The sequence below is a fragment of the Pan paniscus genome, chromosome 19, assembly GCF_029289425.2.
Source record: "Pan paniscus chromosome 19, NHGRI_mPanPan1-v2.0_pri, whole genome shotgun sequence".
Taxonomy (NCBI): Eukaryota; Metazoa; Chordata; class Mammalia; order Primates; family Hominidae; genus Pan; species Pan paniscus.
In genome coordinates, this window is record NC_073268.2 from 67,326,778 (window position 1) to 67,340,448 (window position 13,671).

Genomic DNA, 13,671 nt, shown 5'->3' on the forward strand with positions numbered 1-13,671 from the left:
CCTGGCCAATATGGCAAAACCCTGTCTCTACTAAAAAGAAAATACAAAAATTTGCTGGGTGCTGTGGCATCTGCCTATAGTCCCAGCTACTGGGGAGGCTGAGGCATGAGAATTGCTTGAGCCTGGGAGGTGGAAGTTGTAGGGAGCCAAGATTGCATCACTGCACTCCAGCCTGGGAGACAGTGAGACTGTCTCAAAAAAACAAAACAAAACACTAATGATAGCTGATGAGCTAAAAAAAAAAAAAAATCACAAAAAAACTCACCATGTTTTAAGAAAGTTTACGAATTTCTGTTAGGCTGCATTCAAAGTTGCCCTGGGCTGTGGGTTGGACAAGCTTGCTTAAAGTATGTTTAATCTTATAGTGTGTTTAATTAAAAACAAAAGCACAACATTAATAATCATTTGGACTAGTGTATAAACTGTGGAAGAGGAAGGCCCTTTTCTGCCAGAGTTATGTGGCCTTTTCCCTTTATGTCTGACCTGTATTAAACTGTCTAAGGCAGCCTGGGCGACATAGTGAGAACTTGTCTCTACTAAAAATTTTTAAAAAATAATAATAAAATAAAATTAGCCAAGTGTGGTGGCCTGCGCCTGTACTCGTAGCTACTTGAGAGGCTGAGATAGGAGGATCACTTGAACCTGGGAGGTCAAGGCTGCAGTGAGCCATGATTGCACCACTGCCCTCCAGCCTGGGAGACAGTACGAGATCCTGTTACAAAATAATAATAATAAACTGTCCTAGGGAGATAGCGCACCAGGAATGACTCTTGGACCTGGCTTCCAGAGGATTTGTTCAAACCTGCTTTTATTCTTCAGTGTTTCTTCCATCTCTCTTTCTTCACCCTACTTCACAGAAAGAGTGTTTCTTGCTCTTAGTAACCAATTGGCTGGGAGCAATGGCTCATGCCTGTAATCCTGGGACTTTGGGAGGCCAAGGTGGGAGGATCATTTCAGGCCAGGAGTTCAACACCAGCCTGGGTAACATAGTGAGATCCCATCTCTATATAAAACCATTTTTTTTTTTTTGGCTGGACCAGGTGGCTCATGCCTGTAATCCCAGCACTTTGGGAGGCCAAGGTTGGCAGATTACTTGAGGTTAGGAGTTCAAGACCAGCCTGGCCAACATGGAGAAACCCCGTCTCTACTAAAAATACAAAAGTTAGGCAGGCGGGGTGGTGGGTGCCTGTAATCCCAGCTACTTGGAAGGCTGAGGCAGGTGAATCGCTTGGACCTGGGAGCCGGAGTTTGCAGTGAGCAGAGATTGCACCATTGCACTCCAGCTTGGGCAATAAGAGTGAAACTCCATCTCAAAAAAAAAAATTTTTTTTTCAAAAGCTCCAACTATAGAAAATTTAGGAGTCTTTTCAGACCACTGTCAGCTAGGTAACTCCTGATAAATGACAAGTTTCAAAGTTAGGCATGGAGAAGAGGGAGAAAATATTTCAACTGTAAGGCACGTAAGTTAAAGAGCTGTGACAGTCATCTGGCAGGTTAAAACACTCCAAAGAACAAGAATTGGATTAAGCTATAATTAGTGCATTTAGAGGTAGAAGGTTAAAGCCCAAAGTACAAGTGTATGGTCCGGGACTAGACTGGGAAAGGAAGAGATAAGATCATAGTGTTTCAGAAACAGATCAGAAAGCTGAGAAAAGGGAAAAAAAAAAAGATTGCAGTGTGTTTGGCGGGGCACAATGGCTCCCCTGGTGTAATCCCAGCACTTTGGGAGGCCAAGGAGGGTGGATCACTTGAGGCCAGGAGTTTAAGACCAGTGTGGCCAACATGTCAAAACCCCATCTCTACTAAAAATACAAAAATTGCTGGGCATGGTGGTGCACACCTGTAATCCCAAACACTAGGGAGGCTGAGGCAGGAGAATCGCTTGAACCTGGGAGGCAGAGGTTGTAGTGAGCTGAGATCACACCACTGCACTCCAGCCTGGGTGACAGAGTGAGACTCTGTCTTTAAAAAAAAAAAAAGTAGTCCAGGCACGGTGGCTCACACCTGTAATCCCAGCACTTTGGGGGGCCAAGGCGGGTGAATCACCTGAGGTCAGGAGTTCGGGACCAGCCTGGCCAACATGGCGAAACCCCGTCTCTACTACAAATACAAAAATAAAAAAATCCTCCAGGGCATGGTGGCACTTGCCTGTAATCCCAGCTACTGGGGGTGCTGAGGCAGGAGAATCGATTGAACCTGGGAGGCAGAGGGAGGATCGCTTGAACCTGGGAGGCAGAGGTTTCAGTGAGCTGAGATCGTGCCACTGCACTCCAGCCTAGGCGACAGAGCGAGACTCCATCTCAAAAACAACAACAATAAAAATAATAATAATAAAGATTGCAATGTCTGATATATTTGTTTTGTTGGTGTTTTTTTTGTTTTGTTTTGTTTGTTATGTTTTTGAGACAGAGTCTTGCTCTGTCACCCAGGCTGGAGTGCAGTGGCGTGATCTCAGCTCACTGCAACCTCTGCCTCCCAGGTTCAAGCGACTGCCCTGCCTCAGCCTCCCAAGCAGCTGGGATTACAGGCACATGCCACCACACCCAGCTAATTTTTTGTACTTTAGTAGAGATGGGGTTTCACCATGTTGGCCAAGATGGTCTAGATCTCCTGACCTCGTGAACCGCCCGCCTCAACCTCCCAAAGTGCTGAGATTTCAGGCGTGAGCCAGCGCACCCGGCCTATTTTATTATTATTATTATTTTTGAGACAGAGTTTTGCTCTGTTGCCCAGGCTGGAGTGCAATGGCTCTATCTTGGCTCACTGCAACTTCTACCTCCCGGGTTCAAGCGATTCTCTTGCTTCAGCCTCCCGAGTAGCTGGGACTACAGGCGCATGCCACCATGCCCGGCTAAATTTTGTATTTTTAGTAGAAATGGGGTTTCACTGTGTTGGCCAGGCTGGTCTCGATCTCCTGACCTCGTCATCCACCCGCCTTAGCCTCCCAAAGTGCTGGGATTACAGGTGTGAGCCACCGTGCCCAATCAATTTTTGTATTTTTAGTAGAGAAAGGGTTTCACCATGTAGGTCAGTCTGGTCTCAAACTCCGGACCTCAGGTGATCCACCTGCCTTGGCCTCCCAAAGAGCTGGGATTACAGGCGCTAGCCACGGTGCCCGGCCAGTGTGTGATATATTAGTGAGAAAAAGGCAAAGACATCTCTGGCTCACAGAAAGCCAAGTGTTCCCGCATATTTCCTAAATCCTTTAGCTTTAGGCAGAGCCATTTGACTAGTTTGGTCAATGGGCTGGAAGTGATAGGTGTCACCTCTAGGCCAAACCAACCATTTAATAGGTATTGTGTGATCCTCCAGCTTTCTTTACTCCGCGGTGATACACTTAGGCCTTGTACTGAGATGGCAGAGCTACATTTTGGAAAGGTTCTTAGAGTCGCTGCAGAGGTCAGGTAACTGAAGAGATGCTGGCCCTTGATTTTAGGTGAATGAGAAAGTTTGGTTCTGTTAAACCACTGAGACATGGGATGCCTCGTTGCAGCATAACCTGGCGTATCCTGATAAATACAAAAAGGCACTTCAACAATAGTATTGTAGCCGAGCTTGCAGTGGTTTACACTTGTAATCCCAACATTTTGGGAGGCTTAGGCGGGCGGATTGCTTGAGGCCATGAGTTCAAGACCAGCGTGGGCAACATGGTGTAACCCTGTCTCTACTAAAAATACAAAAAATTAGCCGGGCATGGTGGTGCATGCCTGTAATCCCAGCTACTCAGGAGGCTGATGCATGAGAAACGCTTGAACCTGGGAGGCGTAGAATGCAGTGAGCTGAGATTGCGGCACCGCACTCCAACCTGGGCAACACAGCGATACTTCATCTGAAAAAAAAAACAACAAAAACAAAAATAGTATTCTAGAAATTATAGGTTACATGATATTCAGCTCCAAACTAGAGAGGCCGAAGGGACGAAGAAGAGCTGGAGCCAGTCAAGAATCACCATTGGTAAAGAGAAAATATATAGGGCCTCTGTCAAAGATTCCCAATAGGGTCTAGGGTCAAACCACATGAAAGCAAGAAGATTAATGCTAAATCACTACCCTGAATGTTGAGCTTCTTCATCTACATAATCCTTTCCCCCAGAGAGGTTTAGCCTAAAAGACTGTACCAGGGTCAAAGTAAGTGGAGAGACTGTTACAGGAAAAGAGCCTGTGGTTTTGCTAAAGGCTTTATTGTACCTAATCTCAGAACACGGAAACAAGAAGAAGGTTATAGGAGAATATAAAAATAAGTGGAGAGATGGTCAAGGAGCTTAAGGAGAAAAGGTCGATGGTATTAGAATCATTGTTGATAAGAGCAGAAAATGAAAGGCTTTCAAAGCAAGGTAGTATAGTTCAATAGAAGGAAAAACATGACTGATATAATTTGGTTTGGATTGTGACCATTAAGGTTTCATTATACCAGGAAAGTCTACGATTTCTGAGGACATCATAGCCTATGGTACACAGTATGGTGGTTAAGAATGTGAGCTCTGAGCTGGGTGCGGTGGCTCAAGCCTGTAATCCCAGCACTTTGGGAGGCCAAGGCAGGCAGATCGCCTGAGGTCGGGAGTTCGAGACCAGCCTGACCAACATAGAGAAACCCCGTCTCTACTGAGAATACAAAATTTGCTGAGTGTGGTGGCGGGCGCCTGTAATCCCAGCTACTCGGGAGGCTGAGACAGGAGATCACTTGAACCCGGGAGGCGGAGGTTGCAGAGAGCCGAGATCGCGCCATTGTACTCCAGCCTGGGCAACAAGAGTGAAACTCGGCCAAAAAAAAAAAAAAAAAAAAGAATGTGAACTCTGGGCCGGGCCTGGTGGCTCATGCCTGTATTCCCAACAGGTTGGGAGACTGAGGCAGGAGGATTGCTTTAGCTCAGGAGTGTGGGACCAACATAGTGAGAACCCATCTCTACAAAAAAACAAAACCAAACCATTAGCTGGGTATGGTGGCACACAACTGTGGTCCCAGGTACTTGAGTGGCTAAGGTGAGGGGATCCTTTGATCCCAGGAGCTCAAGGCTGCAGTGAGCCAAAATTGCACCACTGCACTCCAGCCTGGGTGACAGATCAAGATCCTATCTAAAAAATAAAAAAAAGAATGTGACCTCTGGAGCAAGAGTAAGATGGGTTCATAACCAGGCTCTGCCACTTATTAGTTTTGTGGCCTTGGGCAGGTCATTTAACCTTCCGGTGCTCAGTTTTCCCATCTGTAAAACAGAAATAAGAATAGTGCCTGCCCCTCATGCCTGTAATCTCAGCACTTTGGGAGGCCGAGGCAGGCAGATCACAAGGTCAGGAGATCGAGAGCATCCTGGCTAACATGGTGAAACCCTGTCTCTACTAAAAATACAAAAAAATGAGCCGGGTGTGGTAGGAGGCGCCTATAGTCCCAGCTACTCAGGAGGCTGAGGCAGGAGAATGGTGTGAACCCGGGAGGCCACGCCTTTCATTTTCTGCTCTTATCAACAATGATTCTAATACCATCGACCTTTCTCCTTAAGCTCCTTGACCATCTCTCCACTTATTTTTATATTCTCCTATAACCTTCTTCTTGTTTCCATGTTCGGAGATTAGGTACAATAAAGCCTTTAGCAAAACCACAGGCTCTTTGCCTGTAACAGTCTCTCCACTTACTTTGACCCTGGTACAGTCTTTTAGGCTAAACTGCCTGAAAGACAGTGAGCCGAGATCGCGCCAAGAAAAAAAAAAAAAAAAAAAAAAAGAATAGTGCCTGCCTCATATGGTTGTAGAACCAGACTATGTGAGTAGTCCCTCATGACTACCTTCCCCAATCAGCAAATAATGCACATTTCCCTAAAAACTCTCTTCCTCCCTCCCTCAGGAATCAGGGCCTCAGAAGCATTGAGGAGGTAGTTTACCTATGCATATTCCAGAGCAAGAAGCAGACAGATGACCTATGTGTGGGTTTTGTAAAGCACAGGCAATTACCCTCACCAAATGATCCTGCTGTTTGATTTGTTGGTTGACTCTGGAGTCAAAGGTGGGAGGGCTCGTACTTCATTCTTGATTATAAGCAGTGAAGATTCCCTGGGGGCTCATTCTCAATTGGTGTTATGAATGTTCTCTCTTTGCCCTGCATCCCAAGATGTTTTTCTCTTCTCACACACAGGCATAATGCATTAGTTGTTCTGATTCCTTAAATCATTAATAACAGGGAGTCATTGTCCTGAATCAATTCCATTCTTTGTACAGTATTAGAGCTAGCCGTCTTGTTGGTCTCAAGTTGCATTTAAAAACAATTATGTTGGCCGGGTGTAGTGGCTCACACTTGTAATTCTAGCACTTTGGCAGGCTGAGGCAGGAAGATCCCTTGAGTCCAGGAGTTCGAGACCAGCCTGGGCAACAGGGAGACCCTGTCTCTATATAATAATAAAAAAAAACAAAAAGCAATTATGTTATTTCCTTGTCTCTCCTTTATTTGCACCCCATCTCACTGAATGGTAGTGAGACCCAAGAATAAAGCCTTGTGCATCATGATGCAGCACACACATGGTTAAGGGCCTGGGTTCTGGCACTGTGCAGACTGGGCTGGGCATGGTGACTCATGCCTGTAATCCCAGCACTTTAGGAGGCTGAGGCAGGCGAATCATGAGGTCAGGAGTTCGAGACCAGCCTGGCCAACATGGTGAGACCCCGACTCTATTAAAAATACAAAAAATGGCTGGGCACAGTGGCTCACGCCTGTAATCCCAGCACTTTGGGAGGCCGAGGCAGGCGGATCACAAGGTCAGGAGATCGAGACCATCCTGGTTAACATGGTGAAACCCCGTCTCTACTAAAAATATAAAAAATTAGCCGGGCGTGGTGGCAGGCACCTGTAGTCCCAGCTACTCAGGAGGCTGAGGCAGGAGAATGGCGTCAACCCGGGAGGTGGAGCTTGCAGTGAGCTGAGATCACGCCACTGCACTCCAGCCTGGGTGACAGAGTGAGACTCCGTCTCAAAAAAAATAAAAGAAAAAAAATACAAAAAATTAGCTGGGCATAGTGGTGAGCACCTGTGCTCCTAGCTACTCAGGAGGCTGAGGCAGGAGAATCGCTTGAACCCAGGAGGCAGAGGTTGCAGGGGGCCGAGGTCGTGCTACTACACTCCAGCCTGAGTGACAGAGTGAGACTCCCTCTCAAAACAAAACAAAACAAAACAAAACAAAACAAAAAAATTTGGCTGGGCATGGTGGCTCACGCCTGTAATCCCAGCACTTTGGGAAGCCGAGGCGGACGGATCACTTGAGGTCAGGAGATGGATACCAGCCTGGTCAACATGGTGAAACCTTGTCTCTACTAAAAATACAAAAATTAGCCAGGCTTGGTGGTGTGCGCCTATAATCCCTGCTACTTGGGAGGCTGAGGCAGGAGAATTGCTTGAACCTGGGAGGCAGAGGTTGCAGTGAGCCAAAATCATGCCACTGGACTCTAGCCTGGGTGACACAGAGGGACTGTCTCACAAAAAAAAAAAAAAAAAAAAAAAAAATCAACCTGGCTTGGTAGTGTGTGTGTACCTGTAGTCCCAGCTACTAGAGAGACTGAGGTGGGAGGATCGTTTGAGTCTGGGAGGTCAGGGATGTAGTGAGCCGAGATTGCGCCACTGCACTCCAACCTCAGCAACAGAGAGAGAGACACTGTGCGCGCAAAACACACACACACACACACACACCCCTGGTTCTACCTCTTCGAGCTCTCTGCACTTGAGCAAGTTACTCTGTCTCCATGAGTCTGCTTCCTCACATAAAAAAAATGAGGGTAATGGTTGTGTTTACTCACAGAGTAGTTGTGCAGTTTAAACAAATTAATTCAGGCAAGGTACTTTGCGCCTGGCACAGAGCAATCTTTCAATCACTGTTGGCTATTATCAATTTTTGTTTAACAAATGAATGGTAATTATCACCCCTTCTAAATACTTTTTAGACCTATAGATCACCTTTATGCAGAAAATTCCCACTTCTCTCCTCAAGGATAACATCTCTTCTGAACCCCAGATAAATGTCTTCCATTGATTACTGCACACTTTCTCTCTGTATCATCCTCCATCATTCACACTACATCAAACTCAGTCTTCTGACTGGCTCCTTTGGTCTTCCCTATTTCTCTTAATACTATTTTTGTTTACAGCTTTTTAGAGGTAATTTTGTCACTCAAAACTATTTAAAAAAACCCTGAACAAACAGCTGACATTTATTATTTACTGTGTGCCAGACACCATGTTAAATCTTTACTGGATTACTTATATATAATTCTCACGACAATTTTTTGATGCAGGGGCTATTACTACCTCCATTTAGCAACTCTAGCAACTCTAGAAACTGATGCTTACAGATAGTTAAATGACTTGTCGAAGGTCATGTAACTATTCATAATAAGTGACTCAGCCAAGAGTTACACCCACATGTTTTGAAAACAGACCCATGCTCTTAAGTACTATCATGGTTATGCTGTAGTTTCTCTCTATTGCTTGTTTTTGTTTGTTTGTTCGTTTTGCTTTGTTGAGTCAGAGTCTTGCTCTGTTGCCCTGGCTGGAGTGCAGTGGTGTGATCTCGGCTCACTGCAACCTCTGTCTCCCAGGTTCAAGCAATTCTTGGCCTCAGCCTCATGAGTAGCTGGGATTACAGGTGCCCACCACCACGCCCAGCTATTTTTTGTATTTTTAGTAGAGACGGGGTTTCACCATGTTGGCCAGGCTGGTCTCAAACTCCTGACCTCAAGTGATCTTCCCGCCTTGGCCTCCTAAGTGCTGGGATTACAGGTGTGAGCCACCATGACCAGCCCTAATTATTGATTATGTCAACAACTTCCTATTAGGTTTCTTTGCTTCCAGCCTCTCCCTGTCCAATTTATCCCCCAGACTGTAGCTAGATTCTCCATGGTCTAAAACATAGCCTCCCCATATACCACTGTAATCTTTTTTCTTTCTTTTTTCCATTAATTTTTTTTTTTTTGTATTTTTTGTAGACATGGGGTTTAACCATGTTGCCCAGGCTGGTCTGGAATTCCAGAGCTCAGGCAATCCGCCCTCCTTGGCCTCCCAAAGTGCTGGGGATTACAGGTATGAGTCACTGCCCCAGTATAATCTTAAATAAATGGGTCATTTCTTTTAGTCTGTTTCTCTGTAAAGTGAGCTAATTTTTGTATTTTTAGTAGAGATGGGGTTTCCCCATTTTGGTCAGACTGATCTTGAGCTCCTGACCTCGTGCTCTGCCTGCCTTGGCCTCCCAAAGTACTGGGATTACAGGCATGAGCCACTGCGCCCAGCCTTCAATAGTTTTATTAAGTCCTAGAATGTTAAGATGTTTCTCATGTCACTGTCCTATTTCCAGACTTTAATGGCTTCCCATTAACCACAGTTCAGGGTCTATACTTCTTAGCATTCAAAGATTGTCACTCTGGTGGTTTTACCCCTTCTGAACCATAGGATTCTGATTCCCTGTGCGATCTCCTTATGAATACAGCCATGCCTTTTCCCCTTCTCTTTAATTTTAATTTTTTTTTTTTTGACATGGAGTCTTGTTCTGTCACCTAGGCTGGAGTGCAGTGGCGCGATCTTGGCTCACTGCAAGCTCCGTCTCCCGGGTTCATGCCGTTCTCCTGCCTCAGCCTCCTGAGTAGCTGGGACTACAGGCACCCGCCACGATGCCCGGCTACTTTTTGTATTTTTTTTAGTAGAGACGGGTTTCACCGTGTTAGCTAGGTTGGTCTCGATCTCCTGACCTTGTGATCCACCCACCTTGGCCTCTCAAAGTGCTGGGATTACAGGCGTGAACCACCTGGCCCGGCCCCATTTTAATATTTTTTTTGGGACGGGTCTTGTTCTGTCACCCAGGCTGGAGTGCGATGGTGTGATCATGGCTCACTGCAGCCTTGAAATCCTGGGCTCAATTGATCCTCACGCTTCAGCCTCCTCTGAGTAGCTTGGCCTACAGGCATGTGCCACCATGCCCAGCTAATTAAAAACATTTTCTTTCTCCTTTTGGAGTGGCAGTATTGTTACCAGAAAGGGGTCCTGATCCAGATCCCAAGAGAGGGTTCTTTGGCCTCGTGCAAGAAATAATTTGAGGCAGGAAAAAAAAAAATTCAAGGCGAATCCATAAAGTGGAAGCAAGTTTATTAAGAAAGTAAAGGACTAGGCCGGGTGCCATGCCTCATGCCTGTAATCCCAGCACTTTGGGAGGCTGAGGTGGGTGGATCACGAGGTCAGGACATCGAGACCATCCTGGCTAATATGGTGAAACCCCATCTCTACTAAAAACACAAAAATTAGCTGGGCGTGGTGGCGGGTGCCTGTAATCCCAGCTACTCGGGAGGGTGAGGCAGAGAATTGCTTGAACCTGGAAAGTAGAGGTTGCAGTGAGCCGAGATCCCGCCACTGCACTCCAGCCTGGCAACAAAGGGAGACTCCGTCTGAAAAAAAAAAAAAAGTAAAGGAATAAAAGAATGGCTACTCTACAGGCAGAGGGGTTATTTCTTGATTATATGCTAAACAAGGGTGGATTGTTTGTGAGTTTTCTGGGAAAGGGATGGGCAATTTCCCCTCTCCCCCAGTTGAGTGCTCCTCCCCTTTGTAGACCATATAGGGTAACTTCTGGTTGTTTCCATGGCATCTGTAAACTGTCATGGTGCTGATGGGAGTGTCTTTTAGCATGTGAATCCATTATAGTTAGCATATAATGAGCAGTGAGGGTGACCAGAGGTCACTTTTGTTGCCATCTTGGTTTTGGTGGGATTTGACCGGCTTCTTTACCACTGTTTGATCACCAAGGTCTTTGTAATCTGTGTCTCATGTTGATCTTTTTTTTTTTTTGAGGCGGAGGTTTGTTCTGTTGCTCAGGCTGGAGTGCAGTGGTGCGATCTCAGCTCGCTGCAACCTCTACCTTCTGGGTTCAAACAATTCTGCCTCAGCCTCCCAAGTACCTGGGACTACAGGTGCGCGCCACCACGCCGGGCTAATTTTTGTATTTTTAGTAGAGACAGAGTTTCACCGTGTTGGCCAGGCTGGTCTCGAACTCCTGATCTCAGGTAATCCACCCACCTCAGCCGCCCAAAGTGCTGGGATTACAGGCATGAGCCACCGTGCCCAGCCCTTGTGTCGATCTTCTATCTCATCCTGTGACTAAGAATGGCTAGCCTCCTGGGAATGCAGCCCAGTAGGTCTAAGCCTCTTTTTACCCAGCCCCTATTTAAGATGGAGTTGCTCTGGTTCGAAAGCCTCTGACAGTATCTTACTATACTGCGTAGGCTGGTCTTGAGCTCCTGGCTTCAAGGGATCCTCTTGCCTCAGCCTCCCAAAGTGGTGGGATTACAGGTGAGAGCCACCATACCTGGCCCTTTCCCTCATCTCTAATTCCTGGCAACCACTAAACTAGTCTATCCTCTATGTCTATACTTTTGTTATTAATACTTCACAAATGTTAAATAAATGCAATAATACAATAGATAACTTTTTATGTTTGGCTTTTCTTCAGTCAGCGTAATTCCCTTGAAATCTATCCAAGGGAATTATGTATATTGCATGTATTAATAGTTTGTTATTTTTTTCTGTTGTTGAGTAGCATTCCACAGTATGGATGTAGCATAGTTTGTTTAACCATTCACATGATGAAAGACATTTGGGTTGTTTCCAGTTTTTGGTTATTACAAATAAAGCTGCAATGAACATTTGTGCACAGGTTTTTGTGTGAACAGAGCATAAGTTTTCATTCCTGTTGGATAAACGCCCAACAGTGCAATGGCTGGGTCATATGGTAAGCACATGTTTAGTTTTTTAAGAAACTATCAAACTTTTTCAGAGTGGCTGTACAATTTTACATTCCTACCAGTAATGTGGATCCAGTTTCTATACCTCCTTAATAGCGTTTGGTGTATCACTACTTTTCATTTTAGCATTCTGATAGGCATGTAGTAATATCTGATTTTGGTTTTAATTTGGATTTCCCTGGTGGCTAATGATGTTGAACATCTTTTCATGTGCTTTCTTGCCTCTGTATATCCTGTTCAATGAAATGTCTATTCATGTCTTTTGCCCATTTTCTAATTGGATTTTTTTAACCTGTTGAGCGTTCAGAGTTCTTCAAATATTCAAACCTTCAAATGAAGAGAAGGCCTTTATCTGATATGTGGTTTGGAAATATTTCCTTCCACTCTAGCTTGTTTTTTCGTCCCTTCAAAAGGTCTTTCACAGGACAAAAGTTTTAAATTTCTTTTCTGCAGGGCACAGTGGCTCACGCCTGTAATCCCAGCACTCTGTGAGGCCAAGGTGGGCTGATCACCTGAGGTCAGGAGTTTGAGACCAGCCTGGCCAACATGGTGAAACCCCGTCTCTACTAAAAATACAAAAATTAGCCGGGCGTGGTGGTGCACGCCTGTAGTCCCAGCTACTCGGGAGGCTGAGGCAGGAGAATCACTTGAACGTGGGAGGCAGAGGTTGCAGTGAGCTGAGATCCGCCAAGGCACTCCAGCCTGGGCGACAGAGCAAGACTGCATCTCAATAAATAAATAAACAAATAAATAAATAAAGGCCGAGCACGGTGGCTCATGCCTGTAATCCCTGCACTTTGGTAGGCCGAGGCAGATGGAACACTTGAGGTCAGGAGTTCGATACCAGCCTGGCCAGCATAGTGAAAACCCGTCTGTACTAAAAATACAAAAATTAGGGCCAGGCGCGGTGGCTCATGCCTGTAATCTCAGCACTTTGGGAGGCTGAGGCGGGCGGATCACGAGGTCAAGAGTTTGAGACCAACCTGGCCAACATGGTGAAACCCCGTCTCTACTAAAAATACAAAAAGTAGCCGGGTGTGGTGGTGGGCACCTGTAATCCCAGCTGCTCGGGAGGCTGGGGCAGGAGATTCGCTTGAACCCGGGAGGCGGAGGTTGCAGTGAGCCGAGATCGCACCACTGCACTCCACCCTGGGCGACCTGGCAAGGCTCCGTCTAAAAAGAAACAAAACAGAAAATACCGGGCGTGGTGGCAGACGCCTGTAGTCCCAGCTACGCGAGAAGCTGAGTCACGAGAATCGCTTGAACCCGGATGGCGGAGTTTGCAATGAACCGACATCGTGCAACTGCGCTCCGGCCTGGGCGCCAAAGTGAGACTCGGTCTCAAAAAGAAAAAAAAGAAAACAGGACAATAATGAAATTTTACTTATTTATTTTATTTATTTTTTGTTTTTTTGAGACCGAGTCTCGCTCTGTCACCCAGGCTGGAGTGCCCTGGCGCAATCTCGGCTCACTGCAACCTCTGCCTCCCGGGTTCAAGCGATTCTCCTGCCTCAGCCTCCCGAGTAGCTGGGACTACAGGCGCCTGCAACCACGCCCGGCTCATTTTTGTATGTTTAGTAGAGACGGGGTTTCACTATGTTGCCCAGGCTGGTCTCGAATTCCTGAGCTCAAGTGATCCTCCCGCCGCTGCTTCCCAGCGTGCTGGGATTACAGGCGTGAGCCACCGCGCTCGGCCAAAAGTTTTAAATTTCAGTAAGTTCCAATTTATCAACTTTTTCCCTGTATAGATTGGTCTTTTGGTGTCGTCTAAAAACTATTTGCCTGGCCCTAGGTCCTGAGGATTTTTTTTAACTTTTTTTTTCCCCTTAAGTGATTTATTGTTTTACATTTAAATCTATGATTCATTTTGAGTAAATTTTGTATAAGTTGTGAGGTTTAGGTTGAGGTTCTTTGG